Raw genomic sequence first — 12,015 nt, forward strand, 5'->3', positions numbered from 1 at the left:
AGAGGTAGCAAAAAAGAGAAACATCAGAACATCAATCAATTGCCTCCTATGGGGGATCAAGCCAGCAACCCGGGCATGTGCCCTGATGGAATTGAACCAGCAACCTTTTAGTGCACCAGACAACACCCAACCAACTGAGCCACACAGGCTTTGAGTTCTCTTGATTTGCTTTGCTTGTGTTAGTTGCAGGAGTGCAAAGGAAACTGGAGATACTGACCTGGTGTAGAAGGGTCTACTGACTGCAGAAAAGGAGCAGAAATTCTTTATCAGAACAAAGAGATTTAAACTCATAGACATTCTCTAAACCAAAAAAAAGGACCAACCATACAAAAATCTTTGGGAAAATCTTTTATTTCTTAAAGTGTCATTTTCAGACCATAACCAATCATCCTGGAAGGATTTTTCAAAACTGGTCTTTAAAGAAAATAATAAATAATTTAGTTCTTGCCTAATTTTATCCTATTACTCTAATTTAACCACATTACTGTGATTTAATGTGCTTTTCTTCAGCATGATTATTTTAAACATTCAAAGACAGCTTGTTCCAAATTGGCAATGTCATGACCTGAATGCATATATTTATTTCCTTCATTAACTTTCTTAGCTATTCATTGTCCCTTGAAAGGATTTTTTTAGTTCTTTAACTTCCTCTTACTTGAATACACAGTGTAATTGTTTTCATATGAAACATGCAGTCTTTTTTGCTTTTTGAGAATATGAAGCCACACTTGTCCATTTATAGGAAATCATTTTGATGAGGGTTTTTTTGTGTGTATGTACAGTATGAAATTTTAGTTTTCTTTTCAGAGGAGTTAAAAATTGCACAATAAACTCTTAGTACTATTTAAAGTCATGGATTATATATATATATATATATATATATATAGCCACAAGATTATAGGTTGTCTTTATAACTAATAAAGGACAAAACCAGGAATGAGGTATTCCTGCAGCAGTGGTCCTGAATTAACAATATCTACTTTCTAACTCCTACAAACAAAACTCAGAGTTAAACTGTTACTCTTTTTTGCTACTGTACTTTGAAATTCATACCTTCAAAGACATAGCAAAACTCTGAATGAGTAGATGTGAGGCATTCACTTCCTCCATAGTGTAAGAGGCCTTAGTTGAAAAATACAGAGCTATTCTGCTCTGGTCTCATCTACTACTAGGAGAAAACGGGGAGACAGTTATTTAAGGAGTCACTATGAACTTACAAAAATTCAGCACAGATCAAGAGTGGCAAGAATGTCACTGGATGAAACTGATTTGCTTCAGCTCACCAGTTCTTTAGCAGTTCAATCTTTGTCTAGCTCTGAACAGTACAATAGTGACTTCTTATAACTGAATGGTTATTTTCTCATCTTCACTTTACTTTTTTAAGACAAAATTTTTAAGCAAAAAATTTACTGTTGTTGACAAATGTCTGCTTCAGTGAACAATAAGTTTATTGGGACCACATAAATCAAACTAAGAATCAATCTCTCTCTCTCTCTCTCTCTCTCTCTCTGTCTCACACACACACACACACACACACACACACAGAAATGTCACCCACATAGAAGATGTAAATGTATAATTTAACAAATAATTTAAGAAACCTATATGCCAGTGCAACCATCATGTAGGTTACAAGATAGAAATTTTCTAGCACAATAGCCACCCACATGTGCAGTCTTTCCTACTCCTAACCCCCACTTCTCCATTAGAGGTCACTGTTTATTCCAACTTTTATGCTAACCATTTTCTGCTTTCCTTCACATTTCTACCATATATTCATGCATCCATAAGTAATATGTTTAGTTTTTTCTGTTTTTAAAATTTCTAAGTGGAATAATATGTCTTCTTTTTAAAAATTTGTTTATAAGATGTATTTATATTGTATGGACCTGAAATTAATACAATTTCATTGCTGTATAAGATTCTATTTTATAAAAGTGCCACAGTTTATTCTTTTTGCAGATGATGACCATTTGGGTCAGTTCCACTTTTTGGTAATTGTATCAATAGCACTGCTATGAATATTATGGCATATGTATTTAGGGTATAGCCAAGAGTGATATTTCTGAGACATAGAGTAGGCATATCTTGAGCATTATCATATAATTTTAAACCATCCCCCAAAAGCCCACGTACCAATTTAAGCACTCATTCATTCTACATGTGAGCTCTTGTAGTTCACATCCTTGCCAGTTTTGGTATTGTAAGACTAGGGGCCTGAGGGAGGAATCAGAATACATTTTTCTGGGAGTAAGTACTAGTTACCTCCCTCTCCATTGTTCTTTTATTCACAATGCCCGATATAATACTAAGAATTATGACACATTCAAAGGAGGAAGAAAATGTGAGCTATTGTTGAAAAGAGAAGCAGTCAATGAAAGCAAACCCAGGCCCAGATGTTGGGCTTATCAGACAAGGACTTTAAACTAACTATAATGAATATGTGAAAAGATGTAGTGGGTAAAAGATAGACACTGCATAAACACATGACAACATCCACAAAGAGCTGACATAAAAGAGAAACAAACAGAAATGTTAGAAATAAAAACTTAACAGATATGAGAATCATTCAATGGACTTAACAGACTGGATACAGTAGAGGAAGAAAAAATTCAATGAGCTTGTAGATAAATCAATTAAAATGACCCAAATATAACTAAAACAGGGAAAGAGGTGGTTAAAAAAGATAGAGAGTCTGAGTTCTTTGGGACAATAACAATGATGTCCTAACATTGTACATGTAATCAGAGTCCCAGAAGGAGAGCAGAGAAAGTGTAATATAGGAAAAATTTGAAGAAATAATGGTTGGTAAATTTCTTCAATTGATTAATAATATTAATCCACAGATTCAAGAATCTGAGTGGACTTCAAGCAAGATACACACAAAGAAAACTGCTTCTACACATATCAAAGTCAAACTGCTAAAAAACAAAGACAAAGAGCAAATCTTTTTTTTTTTAAAATATATCTTTATTGATTTCAGAGAGAGGAAAGGAGAGGGAGAGAGAGAGAGAGAAACATCAATGATGAGAGAGTCATTGATCGAGCCCGTAACCCGGGCATGTGCCCTGACCGGGAATCGAACCCCAATCGCCTGGATCCTAGGTCGATGCTCAACCGCTGAGCCACTCCTGGCTGGGCAAAATCTTAAGAGCATCCAGAGGATGGAGGGAAATCATTACTTTTAGGGAAATAATGATAAGAATGATAGTTGAATTGTCCCAGAAACAATAAAGACCAGAAAACACTAGAACACAGCTTTAAAGTCATGAAAGGAGAAAAAAAACCCTGCCAAGCTAACATTCTATGCCCAATGAAAATATCCTTCAAAAATGAAGGCAAGCCCGGCCAGCATGGCTCAGCAGTTGAGCATCAACCTATGACCCAGGCAACTGAGGTTCGATTCCCAGTCAGGGCACATGCCGGGGTTGCAGGCTCGATCCCCAGTAGGGGGCGTGCAGGAGGCAGCCGGTCAATGACTCTCTCACCATAGATGTTTCTATCTCTCTCTCTCTCCCTCTCCCTTCCTCTCTCTGAAATCAATAAAGACATATTTAATTAAAAAATAATTTTAAAAAAAGAAGGCAAGGTAAAAACATTTTTAAACAGAGTAAGGCCGAGAGAATTAATTGCCAACATACAGTCACTGCAAGAAATACAAATAAAAGGTTTTTAGGCTGAAGGGAAATAATACCAAATAAAAGCAAGAATTTGCAGATCAAATGAAGAGCACCAAAAAATGTCAATATCTGGGTTTAGACCAACTCAGCATCAAAGCTTGGCTTTGATACCCAGGTCACTGTCACCAATACTTTGCCCTAAGGGGAGTGGTATGGGTAGTGGAGACCTTTCCTTCTGGAGTGTGAGCTTTCTAGCTGTGTTAAAGAACTGACCATCATCACTAGCTCTCTCGTGACATTTGTGAAAGTGTAACCCATACAGGCACTGTTCTTGGGGCTCTTCCTTTCTTTCCTCTTGGCTGTAATTCTTTCATAAAATCATTTTATATTGAAACATATCACTGCCTGCCAGAAGTGTGACAGAAGTTTTAAAATTTGAATAGATGTGGAAAGAAAAGAGCAATGTAGTGGGGCTGGATGTACGTAAGTGGAGACGGGGCAGAACTCTAACCAACTTACATCAGAGCTCATATGCATCTTGTATAGTTTTAGTCCAAGAATGTCCCTCATTCTGGACAGGCAGTTGAGGTGAATTTAGAATTCACAGCACATATAGCCCCAAATGGGTATTTTAGCCCAACCCCAGTGATAGAATAGTGGAACAGTCTTTCAATTTTGCAGTCTTTTTTCCCCCTTAGTTACCAGTTTTTGTCCTTTTGTGCATTTTCTTAGGTATTATAATGGACATATCAGATAAGTCTAATTTATTTCTTTTACAACTCTTTGTTATTTAAGTTTTCACACATACAGGAAAAGCTGAAAGAATTCTACAGGGATTGCCCATATACCCACCACTTAGGCTCTACCTAAAGTATTGCTTTTGCTTACTAATGATAAATTTTAATTTTTAGGCACACGTTGCAATCGATTTTAACTTAATTCAAGAAGATTGTTATGCATATCCTCAAGACCTGTGAGCATTAGATACTCTTTAAAATATTAATAATAAATAATAATTAACCAGAGAAATAAAAACTGGAGTGTATGTAATTGGATGATAAATGATATATCTGCAGTACACTAAAATATGGAGAATTGCCCTGGCCAGTGTGGCTAAGTGGTTAGAGCCTCGGCCCTCGCTCCAAAGGGTCTTGAGTTCGATTCCAAGTCAAGGGCACATACCTGGGTTGCAGGTTCAATCCCCAGCCCCAGTCAGGGCAGGTGTGGGAGGCAACCATTCAATGTGTGTCTCTCTCTCATGGATTTCTCTCTCTCTCTCTCTCTCTCTCTCTCTCTCTCTCTCTCCCCACCTCCCTCCTTCCCTCTACTATCTCTAAAAATATCAATGGAAAAAATATCCTCAGGTGAAGATTAGCAACAACAAAAGTGGAGAACTGAAGTCATTTTGACAACTCATTTTTAAGATTTTTTGTGTGTGATCATTAGATGAATAATGTTTTATAACTATACACCCCATTCCATAGATAAAAACTGATTGAAGGGAAAGAAGAAATAAGTCACCTTGATGTCAATTTGAGTCTATGTTGTACAAGTAAAAATTTACCTGAAATATAAATCAATCTCAGAATTCAAGAGATCTCCTTTCGTAGCTAATTTTTAAAGCATATTATATAGTCATACGGTCTCATGCCAAACAATGAGCACAAGAATGGGAAAATTCTTCCAGGCTTTGTGATTCATCACTTTCCAATACTTTCATTATTTGGGACAAGACAAGAGCAGCATCAGCAAGTGGGTTGACTTCTTGAGAAGCCAACGGATGGCCTCAAAGTCCTTCAGAAGAAGTACTTAAACTCCAATCTCCTTTAAAAGGGTGTTTGATACTGAAACCTTGGTTGGAATCCTCCACTTTACATTTTCCCCTTGTAATACAGCATGTTTAACATCCCAGCCAAGGGACCATAACGCAATCTGACTCTTAGATAACAATTCTCTGCATGTTATTATTTTTTTTTATTGCATTTCCCTGGCACACGTTACAAATACTTTTTTCTACAGATCAAAACCAAAAGCTTGGACTGCACCAATGTTAGTTTCAACTTGAATCACCACCCCCCTGGCCTGAGTGAGGCTGGCAGTCCAAAGGGAAAATCCTGCCTAAGTGCATTACAGCCTCTGGATCTGGACCCTGCTCAGGTGCACAGAACCAGATTAGCCAGGAGAGGCAACAAGGTAAGTTTGACTGGAGCTGAATTCTGGAAAGCAGGAGCGTTTAAGGTAGCATAAACATTTGGCAAAGCCTAAATTTAAATGACTTTTCAGGGAAACAGTTTGAGCAAGAACAAGGTTGTTCAGGACTCCAAACTGGTGCCAGGGCTTGCTGAAGCTTTTTAGCTAGAAATGCTTTCAGGGTAAGATTTTCCTCTGGAGAAGCTTAAGGCCAGAAAACCAGTCATCTTTTGCTATTACAAAACTTCCAAACATATAAAATTTTAAAGCAAAAGACTCATTCATGTTCAAGAATTTACTTAAAATAGAAATAAACTAGAATAATCTGTTCTTTGCTTCTAAGGTCCCTTTCAACACTAGGTTTTTACATGCTAAAAGTAGATTCCTTTTTCAAATTAACTTGCAGGAAAAGGAAGCAGAGTTTTTATTAGACAATTACTGTTTTTTCGTTTCACCCATTGACCAGATTTTGCCAGATGAGTAGCAGTGTTAGTTGGCTGAGTCGTTCTAGCTTTAAATACCATTAGCTCTCTTCAGCCTCCCGGATATTGCTTTTTAAGAACAGGTATTAATTACTCTCTACCCAAGGGCCTAGCACTGTAGTGGGTCTCCTGAAAAGTTGGTGAGGAGGAGGTGTTGTGTGCCTCACCTGGGGTTAGTCCCAGAAGCCTGGGAAACCATGGAGGCTGCTCTTGGAGGCTTTACCGATGTCACTGCTTAGAGAACCATGATAGTGTTTCCAGCTGGCCCACTTAGTGGCTGGATAGATTGGGACAAGTTACTTAGTCACTGAGGCCCATTTCCTTATCTGTAAAATGGGACTAATCATAATGCCTACATCATATTGCTGTTTTGATGATTAAATGATATAGAGGGAGCGCAAAGTAAATGTTAGACATACATTAGCCGTTGCTCTCAGATGTCTGTGCCTGTGACTCATGTAACTGCACTAAGACCAATTTTTATTTGTGCCAGTAGGATTTCATTGTCAACTTTATTCAGAAATATCATGTTTCTAAACCTCTTTCATGATTGTGAAAAGATCACAAAAAAGGAGCAGTGAACTGATAACTGAAGCAGAGAGAGAACAGGGGTCCCCTGAAATTGTTACTCTCAATGTCTTTTCCAGTTTTCATCAGCACTGAAAGCTCTTGCTCTTATGGACCAAGATAAAGCACTCTTGGGACCCTCTATGGAACAGGCCGTGTGTGTGTATGTGTGTGTTTCCTAACCAAATACACTGAACTCTGGTTTGGGGATACAGGTCATAGATCCACAAAGAGAAATCTGTAGAAATAAATGTTATGGACCTAAAAAAACATCATAGGGACTTCACTAATGCTTGGTTATTTACACTGTTTGTATTTATAAAGAGACTCTTAAATTACCCATTAGGTGACCCAAATAGGCTCAACATGAACATGTTTTTAATATGGCTACAGTCTAGTTTCAAATAAATTCATGATCAATAAAATTACAACATTCAGTTTCTGTCTCCAAGGATGATCTTTTTGCTTTTGCATCATTTTTGCTATGTACATTTTCAAAGTAGAGGCTTGTACACCTACTGAATAAAATCATTCGATATTAGGAAATGAAAGTCATTGAAAGATATTCAGATTCTTGGAAATTTTAGATTTTTCTTTCATAATTTATTTTTTTCTAAAAGAAAAATATAATTAGCTTTTCCTCTATTGCCAGAGAAACATGGAAGAACTCATCACTTCATTACTATTTTTAAAATGTTATAATATCACACTTTGGATTCTGATACCAGTTTAGAATTTCGGAGTCATGGAGGAACTCTGCTCACAAATATTCAAATTCACAATGTGACTGCTGACATCATAGGGAATTATTTTATGGTTTCATTGACCAAATAAGAGGGAAAATTCAAACATGCTATATGACTCTGCTAAATACTAACAACATCTTTCAGTATTTAAAACACATTGTATTCTGGTATCACCCATGATGCTGAAAAAAAATTTTTTTTTTAGTTTACATAAATTCTTGAATTTCATCTTTGGAGATGTTGTGATGGATATAGATGTCTCATAAAATCATAGGGGCCTTAATTTTACAGACAGTAGCATGAAACAGAAAGGATTTGGTCTAGCTACTGCTGTGAATTTATACCAATGTAAATCCACCAATCTAATATTAGACTAATGTTTTAATTCTATCATAATGTAGCTACTTTGGGAAAATGATAAAATCAGGAACATTTGATTTCAACAGTCTAATTGGTGAAAGATAGTTAATTTCTTAAAAATGAAAATCCTTCTATTTTTTTAGACATGTTTTACCAGGAGATATTTATAAATACTAACACATCTCCTAATAATGATCTACAACAGGAAATCACTGCTTTAAAATATTTATGGAATGGTAAAACTTTTAAATTAAAGGACCAATGTTAGCAACTGTTTGTCAACTGAGGATATTAACAACAAAACCCCTTCACCTCAAATGTAATATGTCAAAAACCAAAATTCTTCATCTCTTCCTGCCAACATAAATATGGTTGGTTTTTTGTGTCATCAGCTTAGTAAATGACACCACCATTCACCCAAAAATGCTCAAGCCAAAGGCTTGAGAGTCACTCTTGACTCCTTTATTTCTCTCACATTGAACATCCAATTACTAGCAATTTTTTTTGGCTCTCCCTTCCCCAACTATCCCAATCCATCCACTTCCTAACACCCTAATCTAAACTACTATTATTTCTAAATTGATCTACACAGTAGGTTCCTAGAGCATATCCCAAGTAGAGGAGCAAAGCAGTATTTTTTAATCCTCATCAGAAGACATGCTTAGAGAGAGAGGGCCACATAAGTAAATATTTTTGGCTTTTGGAGCCAGATGGTCGCTGTCAGAACTACTCAACTCTGCCATGGGAGAAGCAGCCACAGAAAATATGCAAATAAAAAAAATTTTTTTAAAAAAAAGCCCGACCGGGCGTGGCTCAGCAGTTGAGCGTCGACCTAGGATCCAGGTGATCGGGGTTTGATTCCTGGTCAGGGCACATGCCCAGGTTGCGGGCTCGATCAATGACTCTCTCATCATTGATGTTTCTATCTCTCTCTCTCCCTCTCCTTTCCTCTCTCTGAAATCAATAAAGACATATTTAAAAAAAAAAAAAAAAAGGAAAGAAAAGAAAATATGCAAATAAACGGGCAGTGTGATTCAATAAAACTGTAGCTGTGGACACGGAAACTTAAATTTCACATAATTTTCATGTGTCATGAAATATTATTCTTTTTCTTTCTCAACCATTTTAATGTAAAAACTATTCTTAGCTCCTGGGCCATACAAAACTAGGTGGTGTGCTGAATTTAGCCTACCGGTTGTAGTTTGGCAATAACCTCCCCACTCACCACCACCACCATAGGGTGCCCCTTTCTGGGTGTTTCACATCTTGACTTTGCCACGCTACAGACAATCCTGCTTCTCGCTGACCACCAAAGCTTCTGTGCATCCTCTCTTGTTCAGGTCCCCAAGCCCCTGTCTTTGCCCATCTGTCCTCCACACGAGAAAGCCAAAACTCAGTAATGACCTTTCCACTTCATTATGACACAAGAAAGCATATTCCGTCTTTGTCTCAGCCTCTATGCTCCAGACTGAGCTCTGGCCTCACCTTTACAAACAAAAGTGACTGGGGAAAATGGTCCCATGCCTTGTAGGAGGAACCCTGCCCCTCTGTCTGGGAAATAAACACATGTAAGTGTGATATTAATTGCTTCACAGTAGTCAATTGTTAGGGTCTACCAATTTGTTTAACTTGTTTCTTATTAATGAATATTTATATTATATTGTTTCCAGGTTCCAGATTTTCACTATTACAAAGAATGTTGCATTTTCTCATATAATCCTCAAACATCTCTATGAGATGAGAACAATTTAATTCCATTTTACAGATTAAGAAATAGAGGCACAGGGGAATTAATAACTTGCCTAATCTCATGCTTTTTTAAGTGGAAAAGGTAAAATTCTAATCTATAACCTACATTATTTCCTCCTGTTGTCTTCCTGCCTAAAAGAGGGAATATATTAATATTTATTTAATATATTAAATAAGATGTTAGAGGAGTGTTGCAGAGTGTGCACACGAGGAGTTTCAGTGTTGTTTGTAATATGCTATTTCCTCAGCCCTGGTTACAGATTCACAGGTGTTTATTTTTGTGGCTCTTAATTAACATTAGTGTTGCATATAACCTTTTGTATATATCATCTTTTACACTATTAAAGTTATAAAAAATCCTGATATGGCACATGTTCTTTAGATTGCTTTAAAATTTTTGACCTGTTTCTGCATGGCTAGGGAAAGGGGGGATTGGAATGATGATTTAGGATCCCAGGGAGAGCACATATAAAGTTTGGCCACACAATGGCCTTTACAGCAGTTGTTTGTCTGGCATTCTTATTCTAGGAATTGCTCTTTTCCTAAAATTCCTGGTTATATTGGAGGGCACTATGACCCACTTCCTGGATACAGTTGATTGGACCAAGAGCGGGCACCTGAACCAAGATATTGTTACTCTGGTAATTCATTTCCTGGTCTCAGTCAGTTGGTCTATAAGCAGCACATGACTCAGGGTAAGCCAATAAGTGTCTTTTTCCTAAAATTTTAGAACTGGATTTGGGAAATGTTTTTTTCTTAATTTTAATTTTTTTTCAATTACAGTTTACATTCAATTGGGAAACTGTTAAGATTCAAACTCAGATGTGCCAGTAGACTCTTGGAGAAAAACTCATTTGCATTCAAAAAGAAAGAAGCCACGATGGACAGAAAATCAGATGAGTCCCTGGGAATCTTGATGGCATTTAAGGCTTGGTACCAGAGGTACCTGAGGCTCAGCTACACCCCAGACCTTGCAGAAACTAAGTTGGTTTGTAAGAGTCCAGTGTATGCATTTAATAAATTACTTTTTAAAATAGAAGTTTCCTTCACTTTAACTGAGAGAGTTCTAATTTCTTTAAGTCAATTAATCAGCAAGTGGTGCTGTAAAAGTTAGAAGACAGCTATTAAGATAATGCGGACTGTTTTCATCATGGCCACTGAGAGTATAATAATTTACAGGCTTAGGAAAAGTATTTCTACCAAACAGCCAAAAGATAGTAGAGTTAGCAAACCAAGAAATATATTCCATTAGTCACCATATAAAAACAGACCAAAGTAAAGAAACCAGAGCTGCAGAACTTCCTTTGCTAAAAATACAGAGGAGGAAAATATTGAGAAACAGAGGACTAATGGATCCCAATCAACAGGAATAAACTATTTAAAATCTCATTGTTACCACCTCAGTTTTGTGTAAAATAAAGTAGATGAACCAGGTAACTGCCTAGCTCTTTACTAGCTCAAAAATTCTTTAGGTGTGATGTTAAAAACATCAATAGTAATTCATAAATTTGTTAAAGTCCTGAACATATCACAAAGTTTATTTCATACTGAACATAACTGTCAGATTGGAGGTCGTGGCTGACTTAGTTCCAATGATAAAATCAGGTCAATAGCTTCAGAATATTCTCTTTTGGTTAGTTAACAAATTTGTGTTGATGACAAATTGTTAGCAGCTCTTATACTTGTGAAGTATAAGACATAACTTGTGCTTTTTAAATGCTAAAAATGTATAGAACTGTTGTATAAAGGTTTAAGAAAGCAAAGTCAAATCCTTATCATTTTATTTCTGTATGGCTTTTAACTTAAAATTTCTGTACAGTTCAAGATCCAATTCATATTTATTTTCATTTTAAAGTCTAGCTTATTTTTCATTTAACACAAATGGTTCACTTTATTATGAATATTTTCTTTTCTGTGACTTAGTACAATATATATATATATAATTGGAATAATGATTACAAAACATCTTTGACAAGTATAGAAAATAGTAGTTAATGTTTTCCATCTGCTACATGGTATGTCACCAAAAGAACCATTGATCCTGCAGAATAAAGAAACACCTATGCAAGAACATGACAGAAATATAAGTGTCTAATGAATTAATTATGATCATTATATTTTTATAAATGCTACCATACGTTGTTTAAACTACCCATTATCAAAATTAGTATCTGAATGTTGTTACTTCCAGAGCTTCACTCTGGAAAGTTTTAAAAATTGTAAGTATTTTATTTGTCTAAAATATATTGTCACTTATTTCTAAATATCTAATTTCTAAAATCAGAGTTAGAGCTCTGAAGT

The 12,015-nt window shown here is 36.2% G+C and overlaps 1 long non-coding RNA gene across 1 annotated transcript in view; it reads left to right on the forward strand.

Annotated features, from left to right (window-relative positions):
* LOC308549970 overlaps window positions 1-11,793 on the forward strand; it is a 42,712-nt gene extending 30,919 nt beyond the window's left edge. Inside the window, exons 2-4 of the long non-coding RNA XR_013997823.1 lie at window positions 5,640-5,813; window positions 10,243-10,409; window positions 10,498-11,793. This is a non-coding gene — a long non-coding RNA (uncharacterized lncRNA). The remainder of the gene's footprint in view (window positions 1-5,639; window positions 5,814-10,242; window positions 10,410-10,497) is intronic.
* The last annotated feature ends 222 nt before the right edge of the window (window positions 11,794-12,015 follow it).

Source organism: Miniopterus schreibersii (genome assembly GCF_964146895.1).
Source record: "Miniopterus schreibersii genome assembly, chromosome: 1".
Taxonomy (NCBI): domain Eukaryota; kingdom Metazoa; phylum Chordata; class Mammalia; order Chiroptera; family Miniopteridae; genus Miniopterus; species Miniopterus schreibersii.